Here is a 26,624-nt window from a genome sequence, read left to right as displayed (position 1 = left end):
TATTCTATTTGATTAATCTTACTACACAGATGAAAATGACATGTAAGACCATCATCTTGTAGAAAAAGAAATATTAGAGATTACCTTGTAATGACCTATATGTGTTCACATGGCTTTGTGTAGTAGTTTTGCTTCACCGAGATGTTTATGTCTAATATACTTGCGACATTGCAATGTGGAAAACAACATTCTGAACAGAGGGTGTTGGCCAACGCTGTCATGAACAACTCAATCTGACTCTCTCAGTGAAAGGAAACAGAAGGTTTGATGGTAATCATGGTTGCTATTTCCCCATCTCTATTATTTTCTACAATATTTAGAGAAAACAACCTTCTCTCTGTGACACGTATGTAGGAGTAGCTGCAGTGTCAGGCCTATACACAGCACTTCAGAGGCGTTCTGTCACTATCTAGGCAATGAAATAAGATCGTTTTGGGTTAGGATATGACTTACAAGCTTTTAAGACTTTTTTTCTTGTTTCTACTTTCCTGAGTTAATATTCAATTCTTTTCACAGTAAAGGCGAAGTTCTATCTTTTCTGGCTGTTTCTTTATTAAGCCACAAAATTCTGTTATTTGCTGTGTATTCCTCAGCATCACTGCTGTAAATTATATAAGACTACATTGTATATTATCAAAATAATGACAATTAATCTCTCCCTTCTATAAAATTACAGACAGGAAAGTTATTAATGCTTATAAAGAAAACTGCCATTTGTAAAATGAATAAATGAATGAATGAACATATATATACATATATATTCATACATATATATATATATATATACATTTCCAAAAAGGAGATTTAAGTGCCTTTTTACTTTGTATTTTCAGCAGCACATCATGTTATTGTTATGTTTTCTTCTGCCTTTTGCCTCTATACCATAATTTATCTGCTAGAATTGAAATCCATCGGCAGAAAAGTTCTATGCCATCCAAAAGATTATTCTAAGGATACAGAATTTATCAGCTGACAGACAGAATGCCATCAGTTCAAAGGGATCATAGAGAATGGTGTTTGCATCCTTCAACTGCCTCTGTTTTTAACTCTCATGAGTGATGTGTTCAAATCAGGAAGGGAACTTTTCTGGGAGGGCATTTATACAAACACAACAAAGTGGCCCACTTAAGATATTACAATGTCAGTTTGTTTTATGAGGCTATAAATATATCCGATCATGTCTTCACAGTTTATGACCCCTGTTTTATTTTGTGGTACATTCACACATGACATAGCCATTTATTCATGGCAAGGATTTAAACCAGTTTCAACAAAGAAACATGTCCCATTGTAGGTTTAGAATATTTTATCTTTGGATTCAATATTTTCCCTTAGGCAAATCCTGTTTTTATGTGAGGAAACGTTGTTTTCCTATTAAACCGACTGTCTTAAAACTATATAGGTGTTTATGGAGTCAGCATTTCCTTCAGCTCAATGACTACCTCCTGACTTTTCACCTGAATTAAAAAGTGAAGTTGATAGGATACAGTTCCCAGACAGGGTGGCATGTGAATGTGCAGCGTTATTCCAATCATGCCTTCCAGCATTTAATTTTGAGTACCTGTCTTTTAGTATCAATGATAATTGTTTACATATACATGTGTAGATGGCATGGTGACAGCCTTTCTGTTAAAATGATCTCGGCCACTCCATTAAATCATAAGCAGGGCAGTATTTCTTTTTTTTTTTTTTTTGTACTGTATGATTTGGCTATTAACCTTGATGTTTTCTGGTCAGATGAGTGGGTTTGAAAAGGCTGATTCATGTCAGGCAATTGCTTCCTCCAAAATTGCATAAATAAATAAATACGCTGCCTAGATGTTCTGTTCTTTGGGTGTTGTCAGCTCGCTGCCTCTTAGCCTCATGCTGAGCGCTCTCCTGCTTTAATGGAGCACCGAAGCAGCTCCATCTTTGCTTGCTTCGAGCCAACGTGCTCTGCTCTGCCTGCGCCTGTCATTCCTTTAGCTCATTATGCTGCTGTCAGTTTTGTTTGGAGATTTCTGTTCATCCTTTGGGTCCGACTACCCTCCTTCACATTGCCAGATAATTGTTTCCTCATTCAGGTAGCATCCATTTTCATTACATGACTGGTCAGCACCGCTGAAAGTTGATAAGGATGACTTATATGCCTATTAGACATCTGTATTGTAAGACTAACTTTTATATGACTCTGTTTTATCGTTTGTATATAGCACCACTTAGACACAATACAAATATCAAATGATGAGGACAAGAACATCAATTATTCCCTACAAATCTCCAGGCTAATATAATTAGCCCCTCTTTTGTTCAGCTAAATAACTTATCGTACATTTTTTGTACCTATTAGTTGGTACTAGTCTGCTAGATTCCTTTATGCAGTAATTCCTAACTCTATGAGATTTAATGGTTTTTTGAAAAGACAAACTTATTTAAAGGTCCATCTACTGTAGTGAGATAAATTAATATATAATAATAATATTTAAAATGAATCAATGCCCTATCTTTAATATAAAAAACTAGAATAGAAATGATAACAAATACATATTTCAATATCTAAATGATCTGCACAGATCAGTCTGTGACACATGGTGACAAGGCTGGAAGCTTGTAGGCTCATCACTGTGACAGTTGTAAATACAAACCATTAAAGCATGCTGTCTAGGATGTACAGCTGACACCAGAGAACTGATTTTCTGCAACAGTAAACAGCTCTTGCCTTAATTTAAAATAAATAAATAAATAAATAAATAAATGTAATAAATAAATAAACGTAAAAAATGCTCCCTTGATTTACAGAGTACTTGTATCTTTTCAAAATAATGTGTATATTACAATGGGAAATTTCATTTAAATAATTTTCCTGTGTTTTTTAAGACTTGCTTATGTATTTATTTGTTTATGTGTGTTTTCATGTTTGCATGTGCACTGCATGCATGCACAGTTGCTGCAGAAAATGGAAGAGGGCGTCAGATCCTCTGGAACTATATAATGGGAATCCGATGTGAGTTCTAGGACACAAACCTAGATCTTCTGGAAAAGCAATATACACTGAGACAACTAACCAAGGTTTGCTTGTTTGTTCCTTTTGTTTGTTTTTGTTTTGTTTGTTTGCTTGCTTGCTTTTTAAAGCAGACTTGGGTTTTAGGTAAAAGTAAAATTGTAAAAATGGACTCTGTCTTAGTCATTGTTCTATTGCTGTGAAGAGACACCATGACCTAAGTACCTCGTATAAAGGAAAGCATTAAAGCAGACCTTGCTTATCGTTTTACAAATTAATTCTGTTATCATGATGATGCGAATTGTGAAGGTACACAAGCGGACATAGTGCTAGATAAGCAACTGAGACTATCACATCAGGAAACATGCAGCAGGAAGAGAAACAATGAGCTTGGATTGGGGCCTAGAAGCCTCAAAGTCCCCCTCAGTAACACACTTCCTCCAACCAGACCATACCTGCTAATCATTTCAAATAGGGCCACTCACTGGTGATCAAGTATTCAAGGCTGAGTCTAGAGGGGCCATTCTCATTCAAGCCTCTCAGATTCTAAACAACTTTATCTTCCTCTGTCATAAAAAACCATAGAGAAGTCATGTGGGGTACAAAGGAATTTTTATGGTCTACTCATAAGAAGTAGCATTCAGGGGCTGGAGAGATGGCTCAGCGGTTAAGAGCACCCGACTGCTCTTCCAGAGGTTATGAGTTCAATTCCCAGCAACCACATGGTGGCTCACAACCATCTGTAAAGAGATCCGATGCCCTCTTCTGGTGTATCTGAAGACAGCTACAGTGTGTACTTATATATAATAAATAAATAAATCTTTAAAAAAAAAAAAGAAGCAGCATTCAGGAAACACTGAGACAAGAAAAAAATGACAATGACTTATCAATGTCTGCTTGTGCGTAACGCAGCCCACTGTCCTGGGCAACCACTATCTTAAAGAACTCACAGATTTACTGTTTATTCCTGATACTCAGTGTTTTGCCCAGTAAAAAGGACTTGGATATCTGTATATTTAAGAGCACTTATATTGTTTACCTTCCTTTTAAGTTCAGTCTAAAACACAGGCTGGCTGAAGTTATTGATGAGAGAAATGAGTAATGCAGTATGGAACAAATCTGAGAGGCACAGGACATGGAACTATGGAAAGACGCATGGGAAAATGGAGTATGAGTGAGCCCAGGAAGACACAAACAGAAGAGTCTAGAAGAGGACTCTGGAAAGGTCCCATGGGGGCCGTGCTGACAAGATATTTTTGCTGGTTGCTCTATTCAAGCCAGTGTGAAGAAAGTCGGTCACGTGACAAAATGTCATAACTGTTTTCAAATTCAAATTTGCAGAGGACCCTTCTGAATGGCTCTGCAGAGGCAGTATGAAAGAATATTCTGCAATCAAGTAATTCATTTCTTAGCTTTCAATATATATGGACTTTTCTCAACAATGAACCTAACATTGCTGCAAAAGAAAAAGTTATCATTCATATTCAGGTTGAATAATGTTTAGATGTAAATATAAAGCACACCTGTAGGGATATTATGCTTGTGCATCATCTACTTATAACAATGCCTATTTCTAATTACTCTATTTTAGTGCAAGACACGAAGATATAAAACTGAGTGAGAGGTGTATTTAGTTTATATGGGACACTTTTGCACCAGATGCAAGGATTGTACCATGCAGGATCTTTTCAGAAATCATGTAGAAATAGCCTAAAAGCCATTGAAATCAGCAAAGGACCCAGCAGAACCGGACACTCTAAGCTCCAATGAAATTGTTATGTGTTGTAATACAAGTGCCAGGTAGTACCACCATTATTTAATGATGCTTTCCTTTGTAAACCTTCATAAGAAGCAATAGCCAGGGGCCAGCATGATGGTTCAGTGCATAAAGACACTTGCTGCCAAGTCTGACAATGTGAGTTCCATGTCTGGGTCATACATAATGGAAGGAAAGAACAGATTCCTGAAGCTGTCCTCTGACCATGTGTACTCTCCCCAATATCCACAATATACATTTATAAAGAAAAGAATGCTAAGTCATAGATTTGGGCTCAGGAACCACTGATGCCATTGACATAGCTATGGGCTATGTCACATATATTCCTTACATTTATGGGTAACCAGGAAGAAATAAAAACCTGAAACAACTTGAAATCCATTAAATAGTAGCTGATAGTTAATCATTACTGCTAACACTCCCTATATGCATATTAAGGGGCTTGGTTATTACCATCAGAAATAGTTTCTACCGCAGAAATAGTTTCTAGTCCTATTCCTAAGATCTTGTGGTCCAGATGGAGAAATCCTTGATTGGCCAACTGTGAAGAAAGCATTAGGCAAGGAGCAAATAAGTATTTTCCAGTGAACTGGATGAGAGGGTACCTCTGGTTAATGATTGGGTTCTGAGGGGGAGAACTGGGGATGAGACAGTAACAAGTCACAAGCTGTGGTCAGAAGAAATGAGGGGGCTGATAGGTCAAGCCAAAAAGTTCATCAATATTATAACATTTTATATACTCTTCGAATGAGGAAGCAGAAAACATGTCAGTAAAGTTCATCAGACAGCCAAATTGCAGGGTACTCAGAGAATCTCCAGTTTCTCTTTTGCAAAGTACCTGCTAGTATAGTAAGCGAGCCTTTCATGTCTCAGTTTCTGGAACATTTGATCACAGCTTTAGAGTGAAAAAAGTCAAGATCCAGGCCCTGGCCTCAGGCATTCTGGATCCCTGAGGCAAGTCTGTTCCTGTCCTTGCCAACCATGACTCTGGCAGGGAACCAGAGTCCAGCATTCACTGTTCCATCCACAGGACAATTGAAGGGCTTTTGGCCTTATCTAGTCCCCAATAGTCCAGCTAATTGACGCAGGTAGAGCTTTAGAAAAAGTCAACAAAAAAGTCAATCCCGTGGTGATGATCAAACACAGATAGAATGCAACTGGCATTCCCTCCCCTCTTGGAAAGTGGCCTGTTCCTGCCTCTTCTGTAGTAGACTGTAAGGACAGGAAGACACATGAAGATTAGATAGCCCACATTTTCTCAAAATTAAAATCCGTCACAAGGAACATCGTGTTCACAGTGCTCTGTTCAATCTACAGATTCAAGATCCACAAAATAAGAGATTCCTAAGACTATCATTCTTTATAAGATTTTGGGTTTTGGTCTCTCCATGGTTGTCTCTAAGATCTGCTCTCTCTATGGTTGTTCTAAAACTTTCTTTGTAAACAAGAGCAGCATAGAACTTACAGAAATCTACCTTCCTCTTTTTCCCAAGTGCTTGGATTAAAGGCATGCATGGCCACTCCTGGCTTTTAAGATTCATTTTATTTGTCTTTATGTGTTTACATGGGACTGTATGAGTATATGACAGAAGTGTGCAAATTGCCTTAGAGGCTACAAGAGAGCTTTAGGTCCCCTGGAGCTGGAGTTCCAGATAGTTGTAAGCTATACAATGAGAATACTGGAAACTGATTTTGGTTCCTCTAGAACAGTGCCTTTAAGAGTTGAACAGTCTCTCTGGTCTACTGGCTATGATTCTGGTTGGTACAGTAGCCTCATCTCACTATAGATAAGTCATACACAGTAAAATTCCACCCCACGATAACATTTCAACAACCTGACCCAGCCAACATTGGAATTCAGCAGCCAAATCCTTGAAGAGTAGGGCTCCTTAGTGAAACAGCTTTGCCTATCATTGCCAGAATCCAGTAATAAATACTACAGTATTGAAATGTTCTTTAAAATGCTGCTAAGATTTGGGTAGAAGTCACATTGAGTCAGAATATAAATTTGGGAATAATTCACATCCGTATTATATTGAGTCTTCTCAGCTATAAACACTATATGCTTTATATTGACCAGAGTCTTGGATTTTTTTCCTTGCATTTCATTTTATAGCATATGAATTTTAAACATCTTGTGTTAAATTTGTATATAAGTGATTTTGTTATTGGGATGATTATAAATTGTATCCTTTTATGCAGATGCTATATATGTCCATGCATGTGTTTGTATGCTTCTGGGCACACATGTGTGTGCTTGGTGTGGAGGTCAGAAGATAACTTCAGGACTCATCCTCAGAGGTGCTGTGCCGTTGCTCAACAATTAGGCTAAAGACTCCGAAGAATAAACCCAGAGGTCTTCCTTTCTCTATCTCTAAAGCACAGGAATTACAAGTATGTATCAGCACACCGAGCATTTTTATGAAGATCTGGGGATTGAACACTCGCTCTTGCATTTGAACTAGCTGCTATCGTAAATTTCTTTTCTTACAGTGTGGATTGTTAGTACACAGATAAAAACCAAACTTTGGGTGTTGACCTTGTATTGTATAGTTTTGTTGAATGCTATCCAATTTTAAAATGACTTTTGACTTTTATTCTGGTCAGATTATTTCTCATTCCACTCAAATTTCTTTTTCAAATTTGGGATTATTTAAATTTTGTTTAATTTGAAAGGATTTGGTGATTTTCCAGATACATTTCCATTATTGATCTCTAATTTAATGCAGTTTTATTCAGGAAAAATACTCTGTTAGCTTGAAATCACTTTAAACTTATTGATCTTGTTTTATGGTCCAACATCCAATGTATCTTGGTTCCATGTGTACTCAAAAGAAATGTGCGTTCTGCTCCTGCAAGATGGTGCTCAATAAACGCCAATTAGGGAAATTTGGTAGACAGTGTTGCTTAAAAATTCCTTTTATTTTTAATGTCTTTACTGGATTTCCATGCATTTATGCTATCAAGGACTCAGTGCACTTGTGGTGTGAATGATCTTGGTTTACTCAAAGGAGTTAAAACACCCTTTAAAACAGCGTAGGCACTTAGCCCACTAATTACATATCCACAGCTGACTGTATAGTCACTTCAAACCACACACTTTCATCCTCCACTTCCCTTGGCTAGCTTCTAAAATTATGTGTATGTGACTTAAATGGGGTGTTTCTTCACATACTAGAAATTTTTTACAATCTGTTCAAATTACATTCCTATCACACACACACTGTTTTTAATGCCACTTATTAGAATTTAATCCCTTGGTGATTAAGAGTATGGTTTTTTTTGATATATGAAAACTTAACATGGTCTCTTTATCACAAAACCAACTAGACCTCAATAAAGCAATTAAATCTCAGCCGAGTGGACAGTTCTGTTAGCACTTGTGATTGGGATTCTAGAAGCAGGGAGAAGCCAGAGGGCTAGAAATGGGACTGTGGTTAGTGAGTGAGCTTTCCGGGAGCTCCATCTGCTGAGAGAATTTACTTTTGCTTATCACCCCCATTCGTCTTAAAACTAATTTGACCAGAGCATAGCAGTACACCTCTAAAACCCAAATACAGTACTATGAGATCTGGGCCTGTATTGTAAGACTGTGTTTTCAAAATAATGTTCTTCATTAAAAGTTTCAGCATTAAAAATTTAAGTAATTTTTTAAAATGTGACTTGCTGTATAAGAAAATCTGTCTAAGCAAAGGAGAACAGACCACCAGAGCAGACCAGGGCTGTATGGATATGCAGCTAATATTCAGCCTGTCCATCTTTGGTAGATCACTGAGCCTCTGTGACCATCAGGTAGATTTAACAATGCAGGCAGAGTGAAGCAGAAAGGAGCCAGGCATGGCAGAAATTGGGCAGAATCAGGCCAGACTTCAGGCTCAGGAGAGAAGGAGTTTGAATACCAGTCTGTGGGAAGATTTCAGATCAGTAGGATGTACGGATGGTTGGATGAACAAATAAACTATAAAAGGCATGGCTGAGAAACCTACAGACTTTGAGAGGATGAGCATTGCATGTTCACGCTCTTCCCATTAAGAGTCCTACAGTGTAGAAATATCCTCCATCATAGGGTCAATGAAATTACATGGTCTTCACATGGTTTTATTTGTTTTAATCCTGTCTTAACATAACTTAAATTTGACTTTCAGAAAATCTTTGGATACTTCTAGACTGTTGCTGTCATAGCAGGGGCTGAAAAGTGGAGTATGCACTGACTGCAGTAACGGACGCCATTTTACAAGACTAATATTTATACTTCATTTTGGTAAACACTAGCTATGGAGAGAGTATAATTTCTTTTTCTCCAGCTTTGCAAGATAGTAATAAGTCATGGTTTAAGACTGTTACATTGCCTAGAGAAACAGAACATGGGCAGTTTTTCAATTTATCAGTAATATGAAAACAGCGGTTTGAAGGCACAGCTTCTCCCTGCTGCTATCTGTTATTTCCCTCGCTGAAATTTCCTAACAGGTGATCTTAATTGTTCCTTTGTAACTGCTCTAGTGCTCCATACATTTTGAAATCAGATTTTTGACGAGGTCTTATTTCCTGCTATTTATGCATATTGTTTTCCAAAGACTTCAGTGAATTTCTAAGGTAAGTGATCAGTACAATTTAAAATTTGGTCCTCTAAAATCCTTGTATTTAAAAAAAATGTGTCATATGCATGTTTATTTTAACAAATCCATAGCGTGCAATCGGCTAGTTTAGAGGAATACTAAACACGCCTAAAAGGGGAAGTAAGAAAAAGGCCAACGGGCTGGAGAGATGGCTCAGAGGTTAAGAGCACCCGACTGCTCTTCCAGAGGTCATGAGTTCAATTCCCAGCAACCACATGGTGGCTCACAACCATCTGTAAGGAGATCTGATGCCCTCTTCTGGTGTATCTGAAGACAGCTACAGTGTACTCATATATAATAAATAATAAATCTTTAAAAAAAAAAGAAAAAGAAAAAGGCTAACCTTATCTACATGTGAGTCCTGTGCATATCTCTACAGCACAGCTTAGAGCACCGCTTACCTCTGTTGCCTCAGAATGCTGGCCTGTGTTCTGAAAAACAGTTATTGCACTCAATCTCCAAGGTTAACGTCACATCGCTGCACTCTTTCCTTAATGTCACAAAAAGGTAACGTTATTAGTTTCTCTCTATTTCCACAGGACTTCCGAGTGTTTCATTCACTTAGAAATGACTGCTGTATGCATTCTTTACTCATTATAGGTGACTCATTTATTTCATCAACACTTCATGACAGGGTAGAAAACGACTCCTTTATCTTCCTACATAGCAAGATGTTTCCAGTGTTGGTTAGTAACATCTGTGATATAAAAAAAGAGTGGCTTCACGAAGTCACCCTGTGTTGGAGGGTCATTCTTATTACACCTCTGCTCTTTCTCTGAACTCATAAACCGCAGCTCCTGTTGTTCCCTGTCCTATCCTATCCCCGCTCTCTCCTTACTCTCCACATCCTGGAACATGTTAATGGAATGAATGCCCATTTGACACTCCATGTCCACACCCCTTTTGTAAACACACAGTGTGACCAGCAAGTCACCTGCCCCTATTTGGTTTTTGGATTCTTGCCCTTAGGTGTAGTGATTTGGTGCATGGTTCACTGTAGCACTTTGTTCAGTAACTTAAATATGAGGATTCAAGGAAATAATAGTTTCCAAGCAAGATAAAGTTTTTTTTAAAAAAAAAAATCTGATTTTTATCTTTGCACACAGTAATTTACGAGCCTTTGAGCCAGGTGTGGTGGCTCACATCTGGAATCCGAACACTTGAGAAGCAGAAGTAGAAAATGAGAAGAATTCAATTTCAGCGCTACACTCTCTGTCAAAAGAATATTTTTTTCATACTGGATACTAGAATTGTCTCATAAACAATTTCATTTTAGTTTTGAACACCAATTTAATGCCTGTAGTGATTGTCAATAGCTTGAAGTATATTTAAATTTTGTGCAGCTAGCATCATCACTTTAATAAGTCAAACTTCCTTCAAACTAATTACAGGTACAAAGGAGGTATTAGACAATGAATTGCATCAGGTACGCTAAGACAGCTCAGCAGATAATAATAGCTGTTGCCAAGCCTGACGACTTGATGTTGATGCCCACAAACCCATAAGCACAAAACCAATACAGATATTTTTAAAGAAAAAATAAATTTTATTTAGTAGTCTACTTTGTTAAACAAGAGAAACACAGTGCCCAATGTACATGCGCACGTGCTCCCGCCACACACAAATTCACAAATAGAGAAAGATTGATATTAATATAGATACCACAATTTATCCATTCGTGCTCCCTGGTTAGCAGTTCAGTCTCCATTAGCCCTCAGGGGCCCAGGTTAATTAACTCTGGGAGGTTTTCTTGTGGTGTTTTTGACCACTCTGGCTCCCTCAATCCTTCTGCTGCTCTCAGGTGATTAGAATATGCTTGGCCCACAGATAGTGACACTGTCAGGAGGTGTGGCCTTGTTGCAGAAACTGTGTCACTGTGGGGTTGGGCTTTGAGATTCTCTTCATAGCTGCTTGCAAGACAGTCTTCTGTTTGCCTTCAGAACGAGATGTAGAACTGTCAGCTCCTCCTGCACCATGCCTGCCATGCTACCACTGGACTTGAGGATAATGGACTGAACCTGTGAACCTGTAAGCCTGCCTCAATTAAATGTCCTTTATAATAGTTGCCTTGGTCATGGTGTCCCTTTACAGCAATGGAAACCCTAACTAAGACATCCTGTTACACAGGATTCCCCTGTTGTAGGGAAATATTCAAAAAACAAAAAACAAAAACAAAAACAAAAAACCACCATCCCATATCACCGGCACTGCATCAGCGGGGAGTTCTCATCTCAGTCCGCCAGACCCGGCAGTCTCTCAGGCCCAGAGCTCTCACAGCATCTCAGCTTTCACAGCATCTCCATCTGACTCTCTCTGGGACACAGAACCGAATCAGTCTAAGAGTTAAAGAGTTTTATTTTCTAGGTGCGAGAAAGGTGGTGCTGAGATGATCAGCACAGAAAGCTTGAAAGAAAGGAACACAGGGTGTCTCTGCTCTCAGAATCTAGGTCCCCTGCTGTGAAAAGTACAGGCTGCTCTGGGTCAGAGAGCTGAATCAGCCCAGGAATTAGATTTTTACTTTCTAAGTGGGAAAAGGGTGGCACCGAGAAATTTAAGATTATCGGCCTAAGAGTTAGAGTTTTATTTTCTAAATGAGAGAAAAGTGGTGCAGGACGAGTCAGGTGGACCCAAGCACTGGAACCTTGAAACCAAGAAACACAGAGGGCCGTGAGCTCCCTTGTGTTAAGTACCAGCTGCCTTGGGTCAGAGAGCAGAGTGTGGTTTAGGTCAGGGACTGGTGTGTTTGCTTTTGGGATGGATTTGTGTACGGAGTTAGTCTGAATCGCATGGGGAATTTCACCCAAGATTCTGCACTAAGTTAGGATAAATAGAAATCTGCTGTTCCAGGTAGAGAGCATGACAGATGGTATATTATGGTCTGCAGGAAACTCATATTCTCTAACATGGGCTCCATGGGAATTCGGGGTTGATTTCCTGCCATTAGGAAGGCCTAAGAACAGGCTCGGACAGCACTTCAGTTTACTTCATTTACTTTAGATTGTTTTAATTTTCAAAATGGGTATGATTTTGAGTTTTGTGGTTATATTATTTCTCTGGGAGAGATTGCAAGATGCAAGCTTCTGGTTGCTGGCTAAATGATATGCTAACTTAGTGAAAAGGTATTTTCTTGAACTTTTAGAAAGGGTCACCTTGAGAGTTATATTGACTAGATTTGATAGAAAGAGACCTCCTGAAGAATTAGATTCCAGAGAATAAAAAAACAAAACAAAAGAACAAAATTTCACCCTAACCAGTATGTACACCTACACAGATTGATAAAAATCCATACAAATACCTTGATGATACTAAAATTTTGTTTTGAGACTTATATATTACAGAATGTACAGCTTTGGTGAGTCTCATCCTCAGACATACTGAACTGGCCCTGCTTAAACTCCTGATCTCAGGGACTTATTGTCACTCTCATACAGGCAGTGTGCCTATACAACACATTTAAGAATACAAGACTTAGACCCAGTCCTATTACTCCTATAACTGATCTGAGATGATTAAACATCCGAGTTTAGGGCCAGTTAGCAAATTGATGGCTCTAAGTTTACTGTTAGGTTGTTTTCAAAATAATTTATTAGAAATAGCTAAGAGTAGTTAATGGACAATAGTCCAGATTGCTTTACATAGATAGATGGTTTTCAAAAAATGTCAGAAATCCACAAAATGTGACATTTAATGTTATGTATTCTTTTGTTGTGAGAACATATCTGCTCCTAGCAGCTCCCCTTTTATGGATTCAAAGAAACTGAGTAAGATAATACATTGTGGTTAGGTAGCCACTGGGCAGAGATTGCCTACTTCATCTACAGACAAAATACTATCCAGAAAAGGACACACTATACAGCATATAATCTCTGACAATCAACTGATAATCTCTGCTGAGTCAGGACAATCAGTCCTTCAATATTCTGTGATATAAAGGTCTGTCAGATGGTCCTAGGCCAGAAGGCTGAAGACTGATGCTCCTGCCTGTTGCTAACAGGGGTTGTCTAGGCAGGCAGCTGTCTCTACAACTTGTGTCAATTCTGGAAGCCGTGTTAGGCTTCCTATATTTTCAGATGTTATTGGTCATTCTCAGATTTCTGGCTAATTTTAGTCTCCATAGCCTACCCAGGGTATTTAACATTGAGAATAATATTTAATTAGATAGTTTTCAGATAGTATACAATCTAGCCAAGACATAACACATAATCTTAAGTTAGGATAGATAACAGTGTTTTTGATTTGACAAAAACCGGGAAAGGGAATAACACTCGAAATGTAAATAAGAAATACTCAAGTTAAAAAATAAAATAAAATAAAAAAATGATGGATTGAGTATTAGGCATATCTTATATTTTATATGTTACAGAATGGTCATAGTTGTGCTCAGCTTACATATGAGCAAAAAGTCCTTTTTTTAATTAGACAGAAGGGGTGAGATGTAGATTGTTGTCTATATGCAGGTGAGGGCAGGCACAAGATAAGGCAAGGCCTGTGATTGGGCAGTGAAAAAGTAAGGCGAGGCAGAGTTTTTGAGAGGCGGGAGAGACAAAGGAGGAGAAGAACCAAGACGGAGGAGGAGAAGGACGACCCAGATCCGTGTGGCTCTAAGTGGCCACAGGTAGCTGTGAATGTCTTAAAAGGGACGGACTATTACAGGACACTTTGTTTTATCTAGGTGGGCAGTTTTTATGAATACTAATTGGCTCTGAGTTTATTGTGTGGACATTTTGTGGAGTGAGAATTTATTAACATAAATCTAGCTGATAAACTACAGGCTTCTAGAGTTCTGATTTTACCGACTTTCTGGGAATATGAACAAAGTCCACAGCAAGAGAGGCGAGAGATAGGCGGCCACTACATGGGACTAGCCATAGAGGCAGGGAGACTGCCGGGGACATAGAGTAACAGGAGGTAGAGTGGCATGGTGTTTGGTCTTTGTTTGCAATGCGTTCTCCAAGCTCAGCCCAACGTTTGCCTGTGGGGCTCTGTGTGTGAATGAGGAGAGGTGATTTTCAGAACCATGCTGATGATAGTGTTTTTTTCTCCCCTTGACCTCCTGTTATTTCATTCAGCAAAGCACATCTTCAGAGCATCTTCAACCCCATAAAACCTAGCTTTACAGTGGTAACCACTGGCAAGCAGAGATGCTTGAAAAGGGCCATCTGCTATTATCCCTTCAATGTACTGTGTTTTAGACATTCAGTAATTTACAGAAGAGAGAAGGAGCTCTTGTAAAGAATGGGTGGAAATGGACAGTTGCTGTCCAGCTCTCCATAACTGAGAGCACAAAGCAGGATTTACAGTACTGAGCATTTTCATGCAATGATTTTCTTGTACATGTATACATACCTTTGTCCTATGGCTTCTGCGTGTGTATGCATGTGTAACCTGCATAACATTTTCCCCATAAACCATAAATGAGATACATTCCTGAAGCTGATTTCAGTTTCAGACACATAAAGGAAAACTTCAGCAGTAAGTTCTCTAAACCAGCAATTAGATTTTCAGTCAGTTGATAATATTCATGTAATCGAATTTGATAGAATAAGATATTAATTGTTTGAATCATAGTCAACCATGTGTATAATGGCATATGCATCATTACAGTTCTCCGTGGGGACCTGGAGCTAGAGAGTCACAGATGATCCTCACACTAATCTGTGTGTGTACACACACACACACACACACACACACGCACATGTATATACATATATATCTTTATATTCATTACCTCTTGTTTGTGTGCACATGATGTTGGCAAGACTTCATAAACCTTAAGTGCTTGGTTCAGTGTCCTTGCTATGACCTTATTATTCCACTTTCTGTTTACCAAGCTAAGGTATCATCTTTACCATTTTTCTATCAATGCCATGCTCTAAGCACTTGAGGACCAATGGCAGGCAGCGGGCTTTCTCAATGCATGCACTCTGATGTCACTCAATGCATATGGCTTCCTTGTCACAAATAAGCTAAATAACATTAAAGAGAAACAGGCTTTATTTGGAGTAAATTTATAAAAATTGAATGAAACCTCATGCTACTCAGAGACGGAGGAATGGTCTGTGCCCACAGATTCATCTTTGGTAGCTATATCTCTAACAGCATTTTTGTAACTATGTTAAATTTTGCTCTGTTTGTTGATTTATAAAATCCAATTTAAAAGTGTCTGGGAATGTTAAGTGGTTACTCTGTTTAAAGAAATAAGGCGGGGTTGGGGATTTAGCTCAGTGGTAGAGTGCTTGCCTAGCAAGCGCAAGGCCCTGGGTTCGGTCCCCAGCTCCGAAAAAAAAAAAAAAAAAAAAAAGAAAAAAGAAAGAAGGCTAGGGAGCACCTGCTCCTCCCTAAGCGTTCCTCTTCTATAGTTCCGCAGTCGCTGCCGCAGTGAGGGAGATCGTGCACCTGCAGACTGGGCAGTGCCGCAACCAGATTGGTGCCAAGTTCTGGGAGGTAATCAGCGACGAGCATGGCATTGATCCCACTGGCACATTCCACGGAGATAGCGACCTCCAGCTGGAGCGCATCAACGTGTACTACAAAGAGGACACTGGTGGCAAGTATGTGCCCTGCGCCGTGCTCGTGGACTTGGAACCTGGCACCATGGACTCGGTGCACTTAGGGCCCTCCAGGCAGATCTTCAGACCTGATAACTCCGACTTTGGTCAGAGTGGGGCTGGGAACAACTGAGCCAAGGGGCACTACACAGAAGGTGCAGAGCTGTTTGACTTGGTGTTAGATATTGTGAGGAAGGAAGCTGAGAGCTGTGACTGCCTGTAGGGCTTCCAGCTGACTCACTCCTTGGGTGGGGGGGCTGGGGCTGGGATGGGTACCCTCCTTATCAGCAAGATCCGGGAGGAGCACCCAGCCAGAATAGTGAACACCTTCAGTGTGGTTCCTTCCCCCAAGGTGTCGGACACAGTGGTTGAGCCCTACAATGCCACCCTTCCAGTCTACCCGCTTGTTGAAAACACAGATGAGACCTATTGTATTGATAATGAAGCACTCTATGACATCTGTTTCAGATCCCTAAAGCTGACCACACCCACTTATGGTGACCTGGACCATTTACTGTCTGCCACCATGAGTGGGGTAACCACTTGCCTGAGATTCCTTGACCAGCTAAATGCTGACCTGCGGAAACTGGCTGTAAATATGGTGCCCTTCCCAGGCCTGCACTTCTTCATGCTTGGCTTTGCCTCCTTGACCAGCCGGGGAAGCCAGGAGTACTGTGCCCTGACAGTTCCTGAGCTCACCTAACAGATGTTTGATGCCAAGAACATGATGGCTGCCTGTGATCCCCGCCATGGGCGCTACTTGACAGTGGCTGCCGTGTTCAGGGGCCGCATGTCTATGAAGGAGGTGGACGAACAGATGCTTAATGTCCAAAACAAGAATAGCAGCTACTTTATTGAGTGAATCCCCAACAACGTGAAAACAGCTGTCTGTGACATTCTACCTCGGGGCCTAAAAATGTCCGCCAGCTTCATCGGCAACAGCACGGCTATTCAGGAGCTGTTCAAGCGCATCTCAGAGCAGTTCACAGCCATGTTCCCATGTAAGGCCTTCCTACACTGGTACACGGGCGAGGGCATGGATAAGATGGAGTTCACCGAGGCTGAGAGCTGAGAGCAACAGGAATGACCTGGTGACCGAGTACCAGCAGTACCAGGACGCTACAGCTGAGGAGGAGGGAGAGTTTGAGGAGGAAGCTGAGGAGGAGGTGGCTTAGAGCTGTCTTAGTCACTACAGCATGGGAGCAGTGTGAACTCTTTATTCATTCACAGCTTGTCTGCTAGCCATGTCCACTGTGCATTTGCTGTCCTGTGTCCTGACATCACTTGTACAGATACCACCATTAAAGCAATTCATAGTGAAAAACTAAAGAAAGAAAGAAGGCTAGGTAAGAGATGGCTAAATGACAGAGACAAGGTTGGGCATAAAGTGTCACCTGAGACCGGCATGCATTACTGCAACTGTCATTATTTTTGGAAAACACGCTATTACAGGTTTTTTCTTAATGAAGTTAGAGTGAGCTAATTCTAAACTTGTTACTTTAAAGAAAAATATCAGCTTTCCAATGACCTTTACATGACTGAAAAATTTAGCATTTCCAACTATTTTTAATGATCTTGTATTTGCAAAATGACTGCTGTTACATCTTCAGATAATAAGCCAAAAATTATACCTTAGAAAATTATTATTTTATGTCCACAAAATTAATAATAGTGTCTAATATTTATTTCACAATCTACACCATTGTTCACAACAGTTTAAGTTTAAAGAATAAACTATGATTTAAACTAAATATTCAAGAAGAAAATTCTGTTAGGTATGTTTTACTTTGAACGGTGAGAATTAATTTTGAGACAGTTAATTTTAATGCTCAGTGAAAACAAAAATTGTTAAAATATTATCAGAGCATTACGAAAGTAACATTGGAAAAAATTACCTACTGCTTAACTTTCATACAAAATATCTTTCATCTACCAGCACCTGTTTACATGTCCTCATACACATCTAACACACACACACACACACACACACACACACACACATACACATCAAAAACACATATACACACTACTGCCCCTACCACACATAAATACCACACATCTATATACACATACTTCGTGCACAATTACTCCCCCTGATACACTACATACATATCATACACACACCACATATATAAATCACACACACAATACACACACACCGTACACACACAGTACACACAAACCACACACTCATACTGCACACAGACTATAGACACCCACATCACAAACACAGACACCACATATACATGCATAAAAACACACTTCATACACAAAATCACAGAAACAGACCCTTCACCACTCCATACCCATACATACCATACACGCATATCACACACAGACACAACATGCATGTACCTACACCCACACAACTTACACATCACACATTCCTCTACATCCATACATATACCATATATACCACATACATATCATACCACACCTCAACAAGCACAGACACATAGACACGCAGACACACACAGACACACACACACACACACACACACACACACACAAATAAAAGCAATTGTAATTCCTTAATAGACAATTCTTAAATTTTGGTTAGCCTTCATTAAATACATTGTAAATCTGAATTGTAAGACTCACATTTGGCCTTGGAAATAGAGGCAAATAATGCAAAAAGTGCAGAATTTTTGAAATATAGGAAATCGGAAACTCAGATATGAAAATCCAAACAAATGGGCATTTTCAAGCATTAAATTAATTTTGTCAAAACATCTTGCTGAGCATGCTCCTCGTTTGTGAGCGCACGAGCATGTGTATCTAGGAGAATGATAACTATGCCTACTGTCCACAACTGTGAACCAATTATAAGGAATGGATTTGTTCTGTCTACTATATTAGTGTAGAATCAATCCAGCCTCCTAATAAGAAGCTAAGTGATAGTAAACAAATTCAAATCCATTTATTACATCACCATTTTCATGCAATTTCAGTATGATTACTCTTGGGGAGGTGAATGTTATATATTTTCCTTTAGAGGAAGTATATTTTAAAATGCTACATGCAATATTGAGAAAAATTTAATAGTTCAAAACTCAGGAAATATGTATTTATAAATAAAAGAATGATGGAACTCTTTGTAAACCACTTATGTCTTGGCAAATTTCATTATCCAGCTTAAGGCTGAGAAAGAGAATGTAAATACTCCAAACACCACTGGGGACAATAATAGAGGCCTGGAACAAGTGCCACACCCAACAGAAGCTCTCATTAGTGTGAACCCCATGCAGTGAAGAGTAGCCCCCACATGCAAACCTCAGACACGGAGACTCTGACTACCCGTCAGGCCAGCGTCAAAGAAGGAACTGACCTGAGCTAAATGAGTTCACAAGGGTTAGGCACCAAGCAGATAGGATGAGTGGATTTAAAAAGGACCCCAGGTAGTTTGTGTGCTTCAGTGTATCAGGACCCTAGGCAGTCAGTATTCTGTACCCCAGGAAATGTCTCGCCACGAACCTGGACCAATTAGCACCTTGATCCCAAACTTCCCAGCCTCCATAACTAGGGAAAACAAATGCCTGCTTTCCAATACCCGGTCTGCGGTAAGAATGCCATGGAAGCTTCCACAGACAAAACCAGGGATGTCAGAATTTATTTACTCTGTTTTCATAGTATTCTAACAAGGCTGGTTTTGTGACCTGAATATTATTGAAAAGAGAAACTGAAGAGCAGAGAAAAAGTTAGGAGTCTGGACCACTTATCCGAAGCAAGGTTGGACAGAAGCAAGCTGAAGGCCAGAGGACAGTGCAGACCTAGAAAGGAAAAGCTTGACAATTTCAAAAGCGTAGCAGGATAGCAACATCATTTATGCAGGAGAACCTTGCCTCACATCTCAGAACTCCCTAGGCATCCAATTTTATTTAGTACAAAATATATGAGGTAAGGAAAAAGGTTTTGGTGGGTTAAGTCCCAATTGTTTAAATAGTATTCTATTGGGTAAGAATCTTAACTTGCCAGAGAAAAACTTTCTTACAATGTAGAATATAATCTCTAACCAAATAAGAAAATATTTTTCAGCCGAACAAGAAGAGGATACGATTCACTGGGGACCAAAGATGTCCTGCAATAGCCAGGCTCCAAGAGGCCCTACGTAATGTCCCTGGCCCTCCTGGTTTACATAACTTATACACTTTACATGTCACTCTGTCTGACAAGATTTGGGACATATTACCCCAGTTACATTCAAGAAAAGCAAGATATTATTTCTGAGACTGCTTGTAAGAGGTAGTGGTTTCTCTTTCCTGTTATCTCCCCATCTCCCCCTCTCTTTGTCTCTTTCCTCCTGTACTGTTCTCCCCTTTTCCTATAATGCTGGGGAGAGCCAAGTACTCTGTAATGGATAGCACCATGGAAAGATCACATAATGAAACATCTGCTAACAGTCATGTGACTGCGCTTGGCAACTAACTGTCCTGTCCTAGTGACATTATCAGAAAGTCACAGCACTGGGAAGTAATTGGCCTTTAACAACCAAAGAGATTCTTTGCCAGTAACCAGTAACACTGAGCTAAGACACTTACAGACTCATGGAACTCAAAATCTAGGCAATAGTACATGTCTGATGCTCAAAGCTATTAAGTGTCAATATGCTTTTTTTCTTTCTTTTATTGGATATTTTCTTTATTTACATTTCAAATGTTATCCCCTTTCCAAGTTTCCCCTCCTGAAATCCCCCTCCCATTCCTCTACCCACCCACTTCTTCCCACCTCCCTGCCCTGGCATTCCCCTACACTGCAACATCTAGCCTTCACAGGAACAAGGGCCTCTCCTCACAAGGCCCATCCTCTGCTACACATGCAGCTGGAGATATGGGTCCATCCCTGTGTACTCTTTGGTTGGTGGTTTAGTCCCTGGGAGCTCTGGGGTGTCTGGTTGGTTAATGTTGTTGTTCTTCCTATGGGATTGCAAACCCCCCTCAGTTACCTCAGTTCTTTCTCTACCTCCTCCATTGGTGATCCCATTCTCCGTCCAATGGTTGGTTAAGAGTGTCTGACTCTGTATTTCTCAGGCTCCGGTAGAGTTTCTCAGGAGACAGCTATGTCAGGCTCCTGCCAGCATCCACCTCTTGGCATCCCCAATAGTGACTGGGTTTTGGTGACTGCATGTGGGATGAATCCCCATGTGTGACAGTCTCTGGATGGCCTTTTCTTCAGTCTCTGCTCCACACTTTGTCTCTGTATTTCCTCCTGTGAGTATTTTGTTCCCACTTCTAAGAAGTACTGAAGCACCAACACTTTTGTCTTTCTTCTTGAGCTTCATGTGGTCTATAATGTTGTCTTGGGTTAACATCTGCTTATCAGTGAGTACCTATCATGTGTGTTCTATTCTGATTGGGTCACATCCTCACTCAGGATGATATTTTCTAGTTCCATCCATTTGCCTTTGAATTTCATGAAGTCATTATTTTTAGTAGCTGAGAAATATTCCATTTTGTAAATGTACCCCATTTTCTGTATCCATTCCTCTGTTGAAGGATGTCTTTCCAGCTTCTGGCTATTATAAATAAGGCTGCTATCAGCAGAGTAGAGCATGTGTCCTTGTTATATGTTGGAGTATCTTTTGGGTATATGCCCAGAAGTGGTATAGCTGGGTCCTCAGGTAGTTCAATGTCCAATTTTCTGAGGAACCTCCAGACTGATTTCCAGAATGGTTGTACCAGTCTGCAATCCCACCAACAATGGAGGATGTGTTTTGCCCCATCCTTGCCAGCATCTGCTGTCACCTGAGTGTTTTTATCTTAGCCATTCTGACTGGTGTGAGGTGGAATCTCAGGGTTGTTTTGATTTGCATTTCCCTGATGGCTAAGGATGTTGAACATATCTTTAGGAGCTTCTTGGCCATTTAATATTCCTCAGCTGAGAATTCTTTGTTTTGCTCTGCACCCCACTTTTCAATAGGGTTTATTTGATTCTCTGGGGTCTAACTTGTCAATATAGTTTTTAGTGCCAAAACAGAGAAAAGGTACAGGTTTTTCAGTCAATGTAGCCTGGCCCAAGTAAACACTTTATAAAGGGAATCACTTCAGCATCATGCAGTATTAAGCAGCTAGAGGGTTTTCACTTCCACAGGTTGTAAGGAACAGCAAGAAAGCATGGAGAGTAAGGGAACTTGGTAAACTGAAGTTTATTCCTGGAGCATGCACAGGTCCCTTTGATCTCCACACGTGCTGTGGCGTATGTGTTCCACCCCCTACATATTCATCTACCAAATAAGCAAATGGTATTGCCTTTTTAAAGTTTTAATTAAAGCTTTGAACATACTGTGAATAGACTCGGAGAAGCCACACCTGAGGATTTTTGGAAATGAGTCAAATTGTATTGTAACCTGGTGGAGTGTCCTTGCTTTCAGTCCCAGGACAGTGCAGGCCACAGGCAGCCAGGGTGATATAGGAGGTAGAAACTGTACCTGCTGGCCTGGGTGCTCTACACATGGAGGGTCCCCACCAGAACAACAATCGCACTGCTCTCCCTTGTTTCTCTGTCTGCTACTAGTATTCATGTGGGAGGAGACCTGTAAAACAAACAAAGGACTCCAAAATCAGAAGAAATTGGACCTTGCTGATTTTGAAGAGCCATGGTGCTGCAAGATGCAAGACCAGATTAAAATTAAGAAGCTAGGGCTGGGGAGCTGGCTCAACAGCTAAGAGCTTTGCTGCTCTTGCAGAGGACCCGTGTTTGGGTCCCAGAACACACATGGTAGCCCACAAACCTCTAAAACTCCAGTTCCTAGGGATCTATGTCCTTGTCCCTGCTCTGCAGGCACTAGGCATGTACATGGTATGAATATATACATGAAGGTAAGCACTCAGGTTGTGTGTGTGTGTGTGTGTGTGTGTGTGTGTGTGTGTGTGTGTGTGCATTTTCTATGGCTCTATTAGTTTATTGTTATTTGTTATTGTTAGATGCCTGTTTGTTTACTAAGCAAAGACAGAAGGAAATATGGTGGGAGGACCTCAGAGGAGTTGCAAAAAGGAAACCATAATCAGAATATATTGTATGGAAAAACGGAAAGGATACCATTCCCAATAGCCACAAAAAAGCATAATATACCCTGGTGTAACTCAAAGTAAGCAAATGAAAGATCTGTATGACAAGAAATTTTAGTACCCGAAGAAAGAAATTGAGGAAGACATGAAAAGCTGGAAAGATATCCCTTGCTCATGGCTGGGGAGTATTAACATAGTGAAAATGGCCATCTTACCAAAAGAAATATACAGAGTTAATGAAATCCCAATTGAAATTCCAACGAAATTCTTTACAAACCTTGAAAGAACAATTCTCAACTCTCTAAGGACAAAGAAAACACCCTGGATAGCTAGAACATTACTGAATAGTAAAGAACTTCTGGCGGTATCACCATCCCTGACTTAGAACTGTGTTACAGAGAAATAGTAATATTCCATTCCTGCCTGGTATTGGTATAGAATCAGACAGGTGAGTCAATGGAACTGAATCAAAGGCCCAGATATAAACCCACACACCTACAGACACTTGATTTTGGACAAAGAAGCTCTAAACATACAATGAAACAAGGAGAGTATCTTTAACAAATGGCGCTGCTCTAAGTTTATATCTATATGCAGAAGATGGAAATATATCCATTTTTATCACCCCGCACAAAACAGAAGTCCAAATGGAGTAAAGACCTCAAAATCAGATGCACTGAATCTAATAGAAGGAAACATGGGAGACATCCTTGAATGCATTGGCATAGAAGAAAATTTCCTGAACAGAGCACCAATGACTCAGGCACTAAAGTCAAGAACTAATAACTGGGACCTCATAAAACTGAAAAACTTATGCAAGGCAAAGGACACTGTCAATAGGACAAAACAGAAGCCTAGAGATTGGGAAAAAATCTTCTCTAACCTTTCACCTGTAAGAGGGCTAATATTCAAAATATATATATACACACACACACACATATATATAACTCAAGAAGTTAGTCTCCAAAAAACATAAAAACAAAAAAATCTATTTTCAATAAACAAAAAAAGTATCATGACACTAAAATGTTGGGAGACTTAGAAAGATCAAATGTGGTTTGTGATGGTCAAATTGAAGAATTTCATGTGTCCTCCATAAATACTCTTATGTGGATGTACCTTTATTGTTTTATATACTCTTTTTTTATACTGAGAGGGTTTTTTATTGAAAATAAATTTTTGTTACAGTATATTCTTTATTTTATTGGATATTTTTATTTGTATTTCAATTGTTATCTCCTTGCTTCCTGTCCCTATTCCATCTCCCCTCCCCCTTCTTTTATGAGGGTGCTCCCCCACCCAACCACCCACCCCTTCCCGCCTCCCTGCACTGACATTCCTCTACACTGGGGAGTCCAGCCTTGGCAGAACCAAGGGCTTCTCATTCCATTGGTGCTCAACAAGGCCATCCTCTGCTACACATGCAGCTGGAGCCATGGGTCTGGCCATGTGTACTCTCTGGGTGGTGGTTTAGTCCCTGGGAGCTCGGGTTGGTTGATATTCAATTCAGCTCCTTCAATCCTTTCTCTAACTCCTCCAATGGTGAGCCCATTCTCAGTTCAATGGTTAGCTGCTAGCATTTGCCTCTGTATTTGTCACGTTCTGACAGAGCATCTCAGGAGACAGCTATATCAGGCTCCTGTCAGCACGCACTTCTTAGCATCAGCAATATTGTCTGGGTTTGATGGCTGTATGTACGTGGGCTGGATGCCCAGGTAGGGCAGGCTCTGAATGGCCATTCCTTCAGTCTCTTCCCCAAACTTGGTCTCCATATCTCCTCCTATTCCTCCTGTGAATATTTTTGTTCCCCCTTTTAAGAAGGACTGAGACATCTAAGCTTTGTTTGTTCTTCTTGAGCTTCATGTGGTCTGTAGATTGTATCTTGGGTATTCTGAGCTTTTGGGCTGATATCCACTTATCAGTGAGTGCATACCATATGCATTCTTTTGTGATTAGGTTTCCTCACTCATGATGGTTTTCTAGTTCCATCCATTTGCCTATTAATTTCATGAATTATTGATTTTAATAGCTGAGTAGTACTCCATTGTGTAAATGTACCACATTTTCTGCATCCATTCCTCTGTTGAAGGATAGATGGGTTCTTTCCAGCTTCTGGCTATTATAAATAAGGCTGCTATGAACATAGTGGAGCACGTGTCTTTGTTGTATGTTGGAGCATCTTTTGGGTATATGCCTAGGAGTTGTATAACTAGTTTGGCCCTCAGGTAGTGTAATGTCAAATTTTCTGAGGAACCTCCAGACTGATTTCTAGAGTGTTTGTACCAGTTTGCAATCACACCAACAATGTAGGAGTGTTCCCCTTTCTCCACATACTTGCCAATCTGTTGTCACCTAAGTTTTTTATCCTAGCCATTCTGAGTAGTATGAGGTGGAATTTCAGGGTTGTTTTGATTTGCATTTCCCCAATGACTAAGGATGTTGAACATTTCTTTAGGTACTTTTCAAGCATTCAATATTCTTGAGTTGAGAATTCTTGTTTAGCTCTGTACTCCATTTTTAATAGGGTATTTTGGCTCTTTGTAGTCTAACTTCTTGAGTTTTTTGTATATATTGGATACAGCCCTCTATAAGATGTAGATCTTTTAGAGATGTAGATCTATAAGATGTAAAGATCTTTTCCCAATCTGTTGGTTGCTATTTTGTCCTAACCACAGTGTCCTTTGCCTTACAGAAGCTTTGCAGTTTTATGAGATCCCATTTGTCGATTCTTGATCTTAGAGCGTAAGCCATTGGTGTTTTGTTCAGGAAATTTTTTCCAGTGCCCATGTATTCAAGGCTCTTCCCCACTTTTTCTTCTATTAGTTTGAGTGTGTCTGGTTTGATGTGGAGGTCCTTGATCCACTTGGACTTAAGCTTTGTACAGGGTGATAAGGATGGATCGATCTGCATTCTTCTACATGTTGACCTCCAGTTGAACCAGCACCATTTGCTGAAAATGCTATCTTTTTTCCATTGGATAGTTTTGGCTCCTTTGTCAAAAATCAAGTGACCATAAGTGTGTGGGTTCAGTTCTGGGTATTCAATTCTATTGTTCTACCTGCCTGTCTCTGTACCAATACCGTACGTTTTTTTTTTTTTGTTTTTGTTTTTGTTTTTTATTAACTTGAGTATTTCTTATATACATTTCGAGTGTTATTCCCTTTCCCAGTTTCCGGGCAAACATCTCCCTCCCCCGTCCCCTTCTTTATGGGTGTTCCCCTCCCAACACTCCCCCCATTGCCGCCCTCCCCCCAACAATCTAGTTCACTGAGGGTTCAGTCTTAGCAGGACCCAGGGCTTCCCCTTCCACTGCTGCTCTTACTAGGCTATTCATTGCTACCTATGAGGTCAGAGTCCAGGGTCAGTCCATGTATAGTCTTTAGGTAGTGACTTAGTCCCTGGAAGCTCTGGTTGCTTGGCATTGTTGTACATATGGGGTCTCGAGCCCCTTCAAGATCTTCCAGTTCTTTCTCTGATTCCTTCAATGGGGTCCTATTCTCAGTTCAGTGGTTTGCTGCTGGCATTCGCCTCTGTATTTGCTGTATTCTGGCTGTGTCTCTCAGGAGAGATCTACATCCGGCTCCTGTCGGCCTGCACTTCTTTGCTTCATCCATCTTGTCTAATTGGGTGGCTGTATATGTATGGGCCACATGTGGGGCAGGCTCTGAATGGGTGTTCCTTCTGTGTCTGTTTTAATAT

The 26,624-nt window shown here is 40.1% G+C and overlaps 1 protein-coding gene and 1 pseudogene across 3 annotated transcripts in view; one reads left to right on the top strand and one right to left on the bottom strand.

The window, feature by feature from the left end:
- Positions 1-26,624, bottom strand: part of Spag16 (sperm associated antigen 16) — a 906,763-nt gene that overhangs the window by 370,756 nt on the left and 509,383 nt on the right.
- Positions 15,953-17,269, top strand: Tubb4b-ps4 (tubulin, beta 4B class IVb, pseudogene 4; annotated as a pseudogene).

Source organism: Rattus norvegicus, chromosome 9, assembly GCF_021556685.1.
Source record: "Rattus norvegicus strain SHRSP/BbbUtx chromosome 9, alternate assembly SHRSP_T2T, whole genome shotgun sequence".
NCBI classification, from domain to species: domain Eukaryota; kingdom Metazoa; phylum Chordata; class Mammalia; order Rodentia; family Muridae; genus Rattus; species Rattus norvegicus.
The sequence above is the reverse complement of the archived record's forward strand: the minus strand, read 5'-3'. Positions and strand labels throughout refer to the sequence as shown.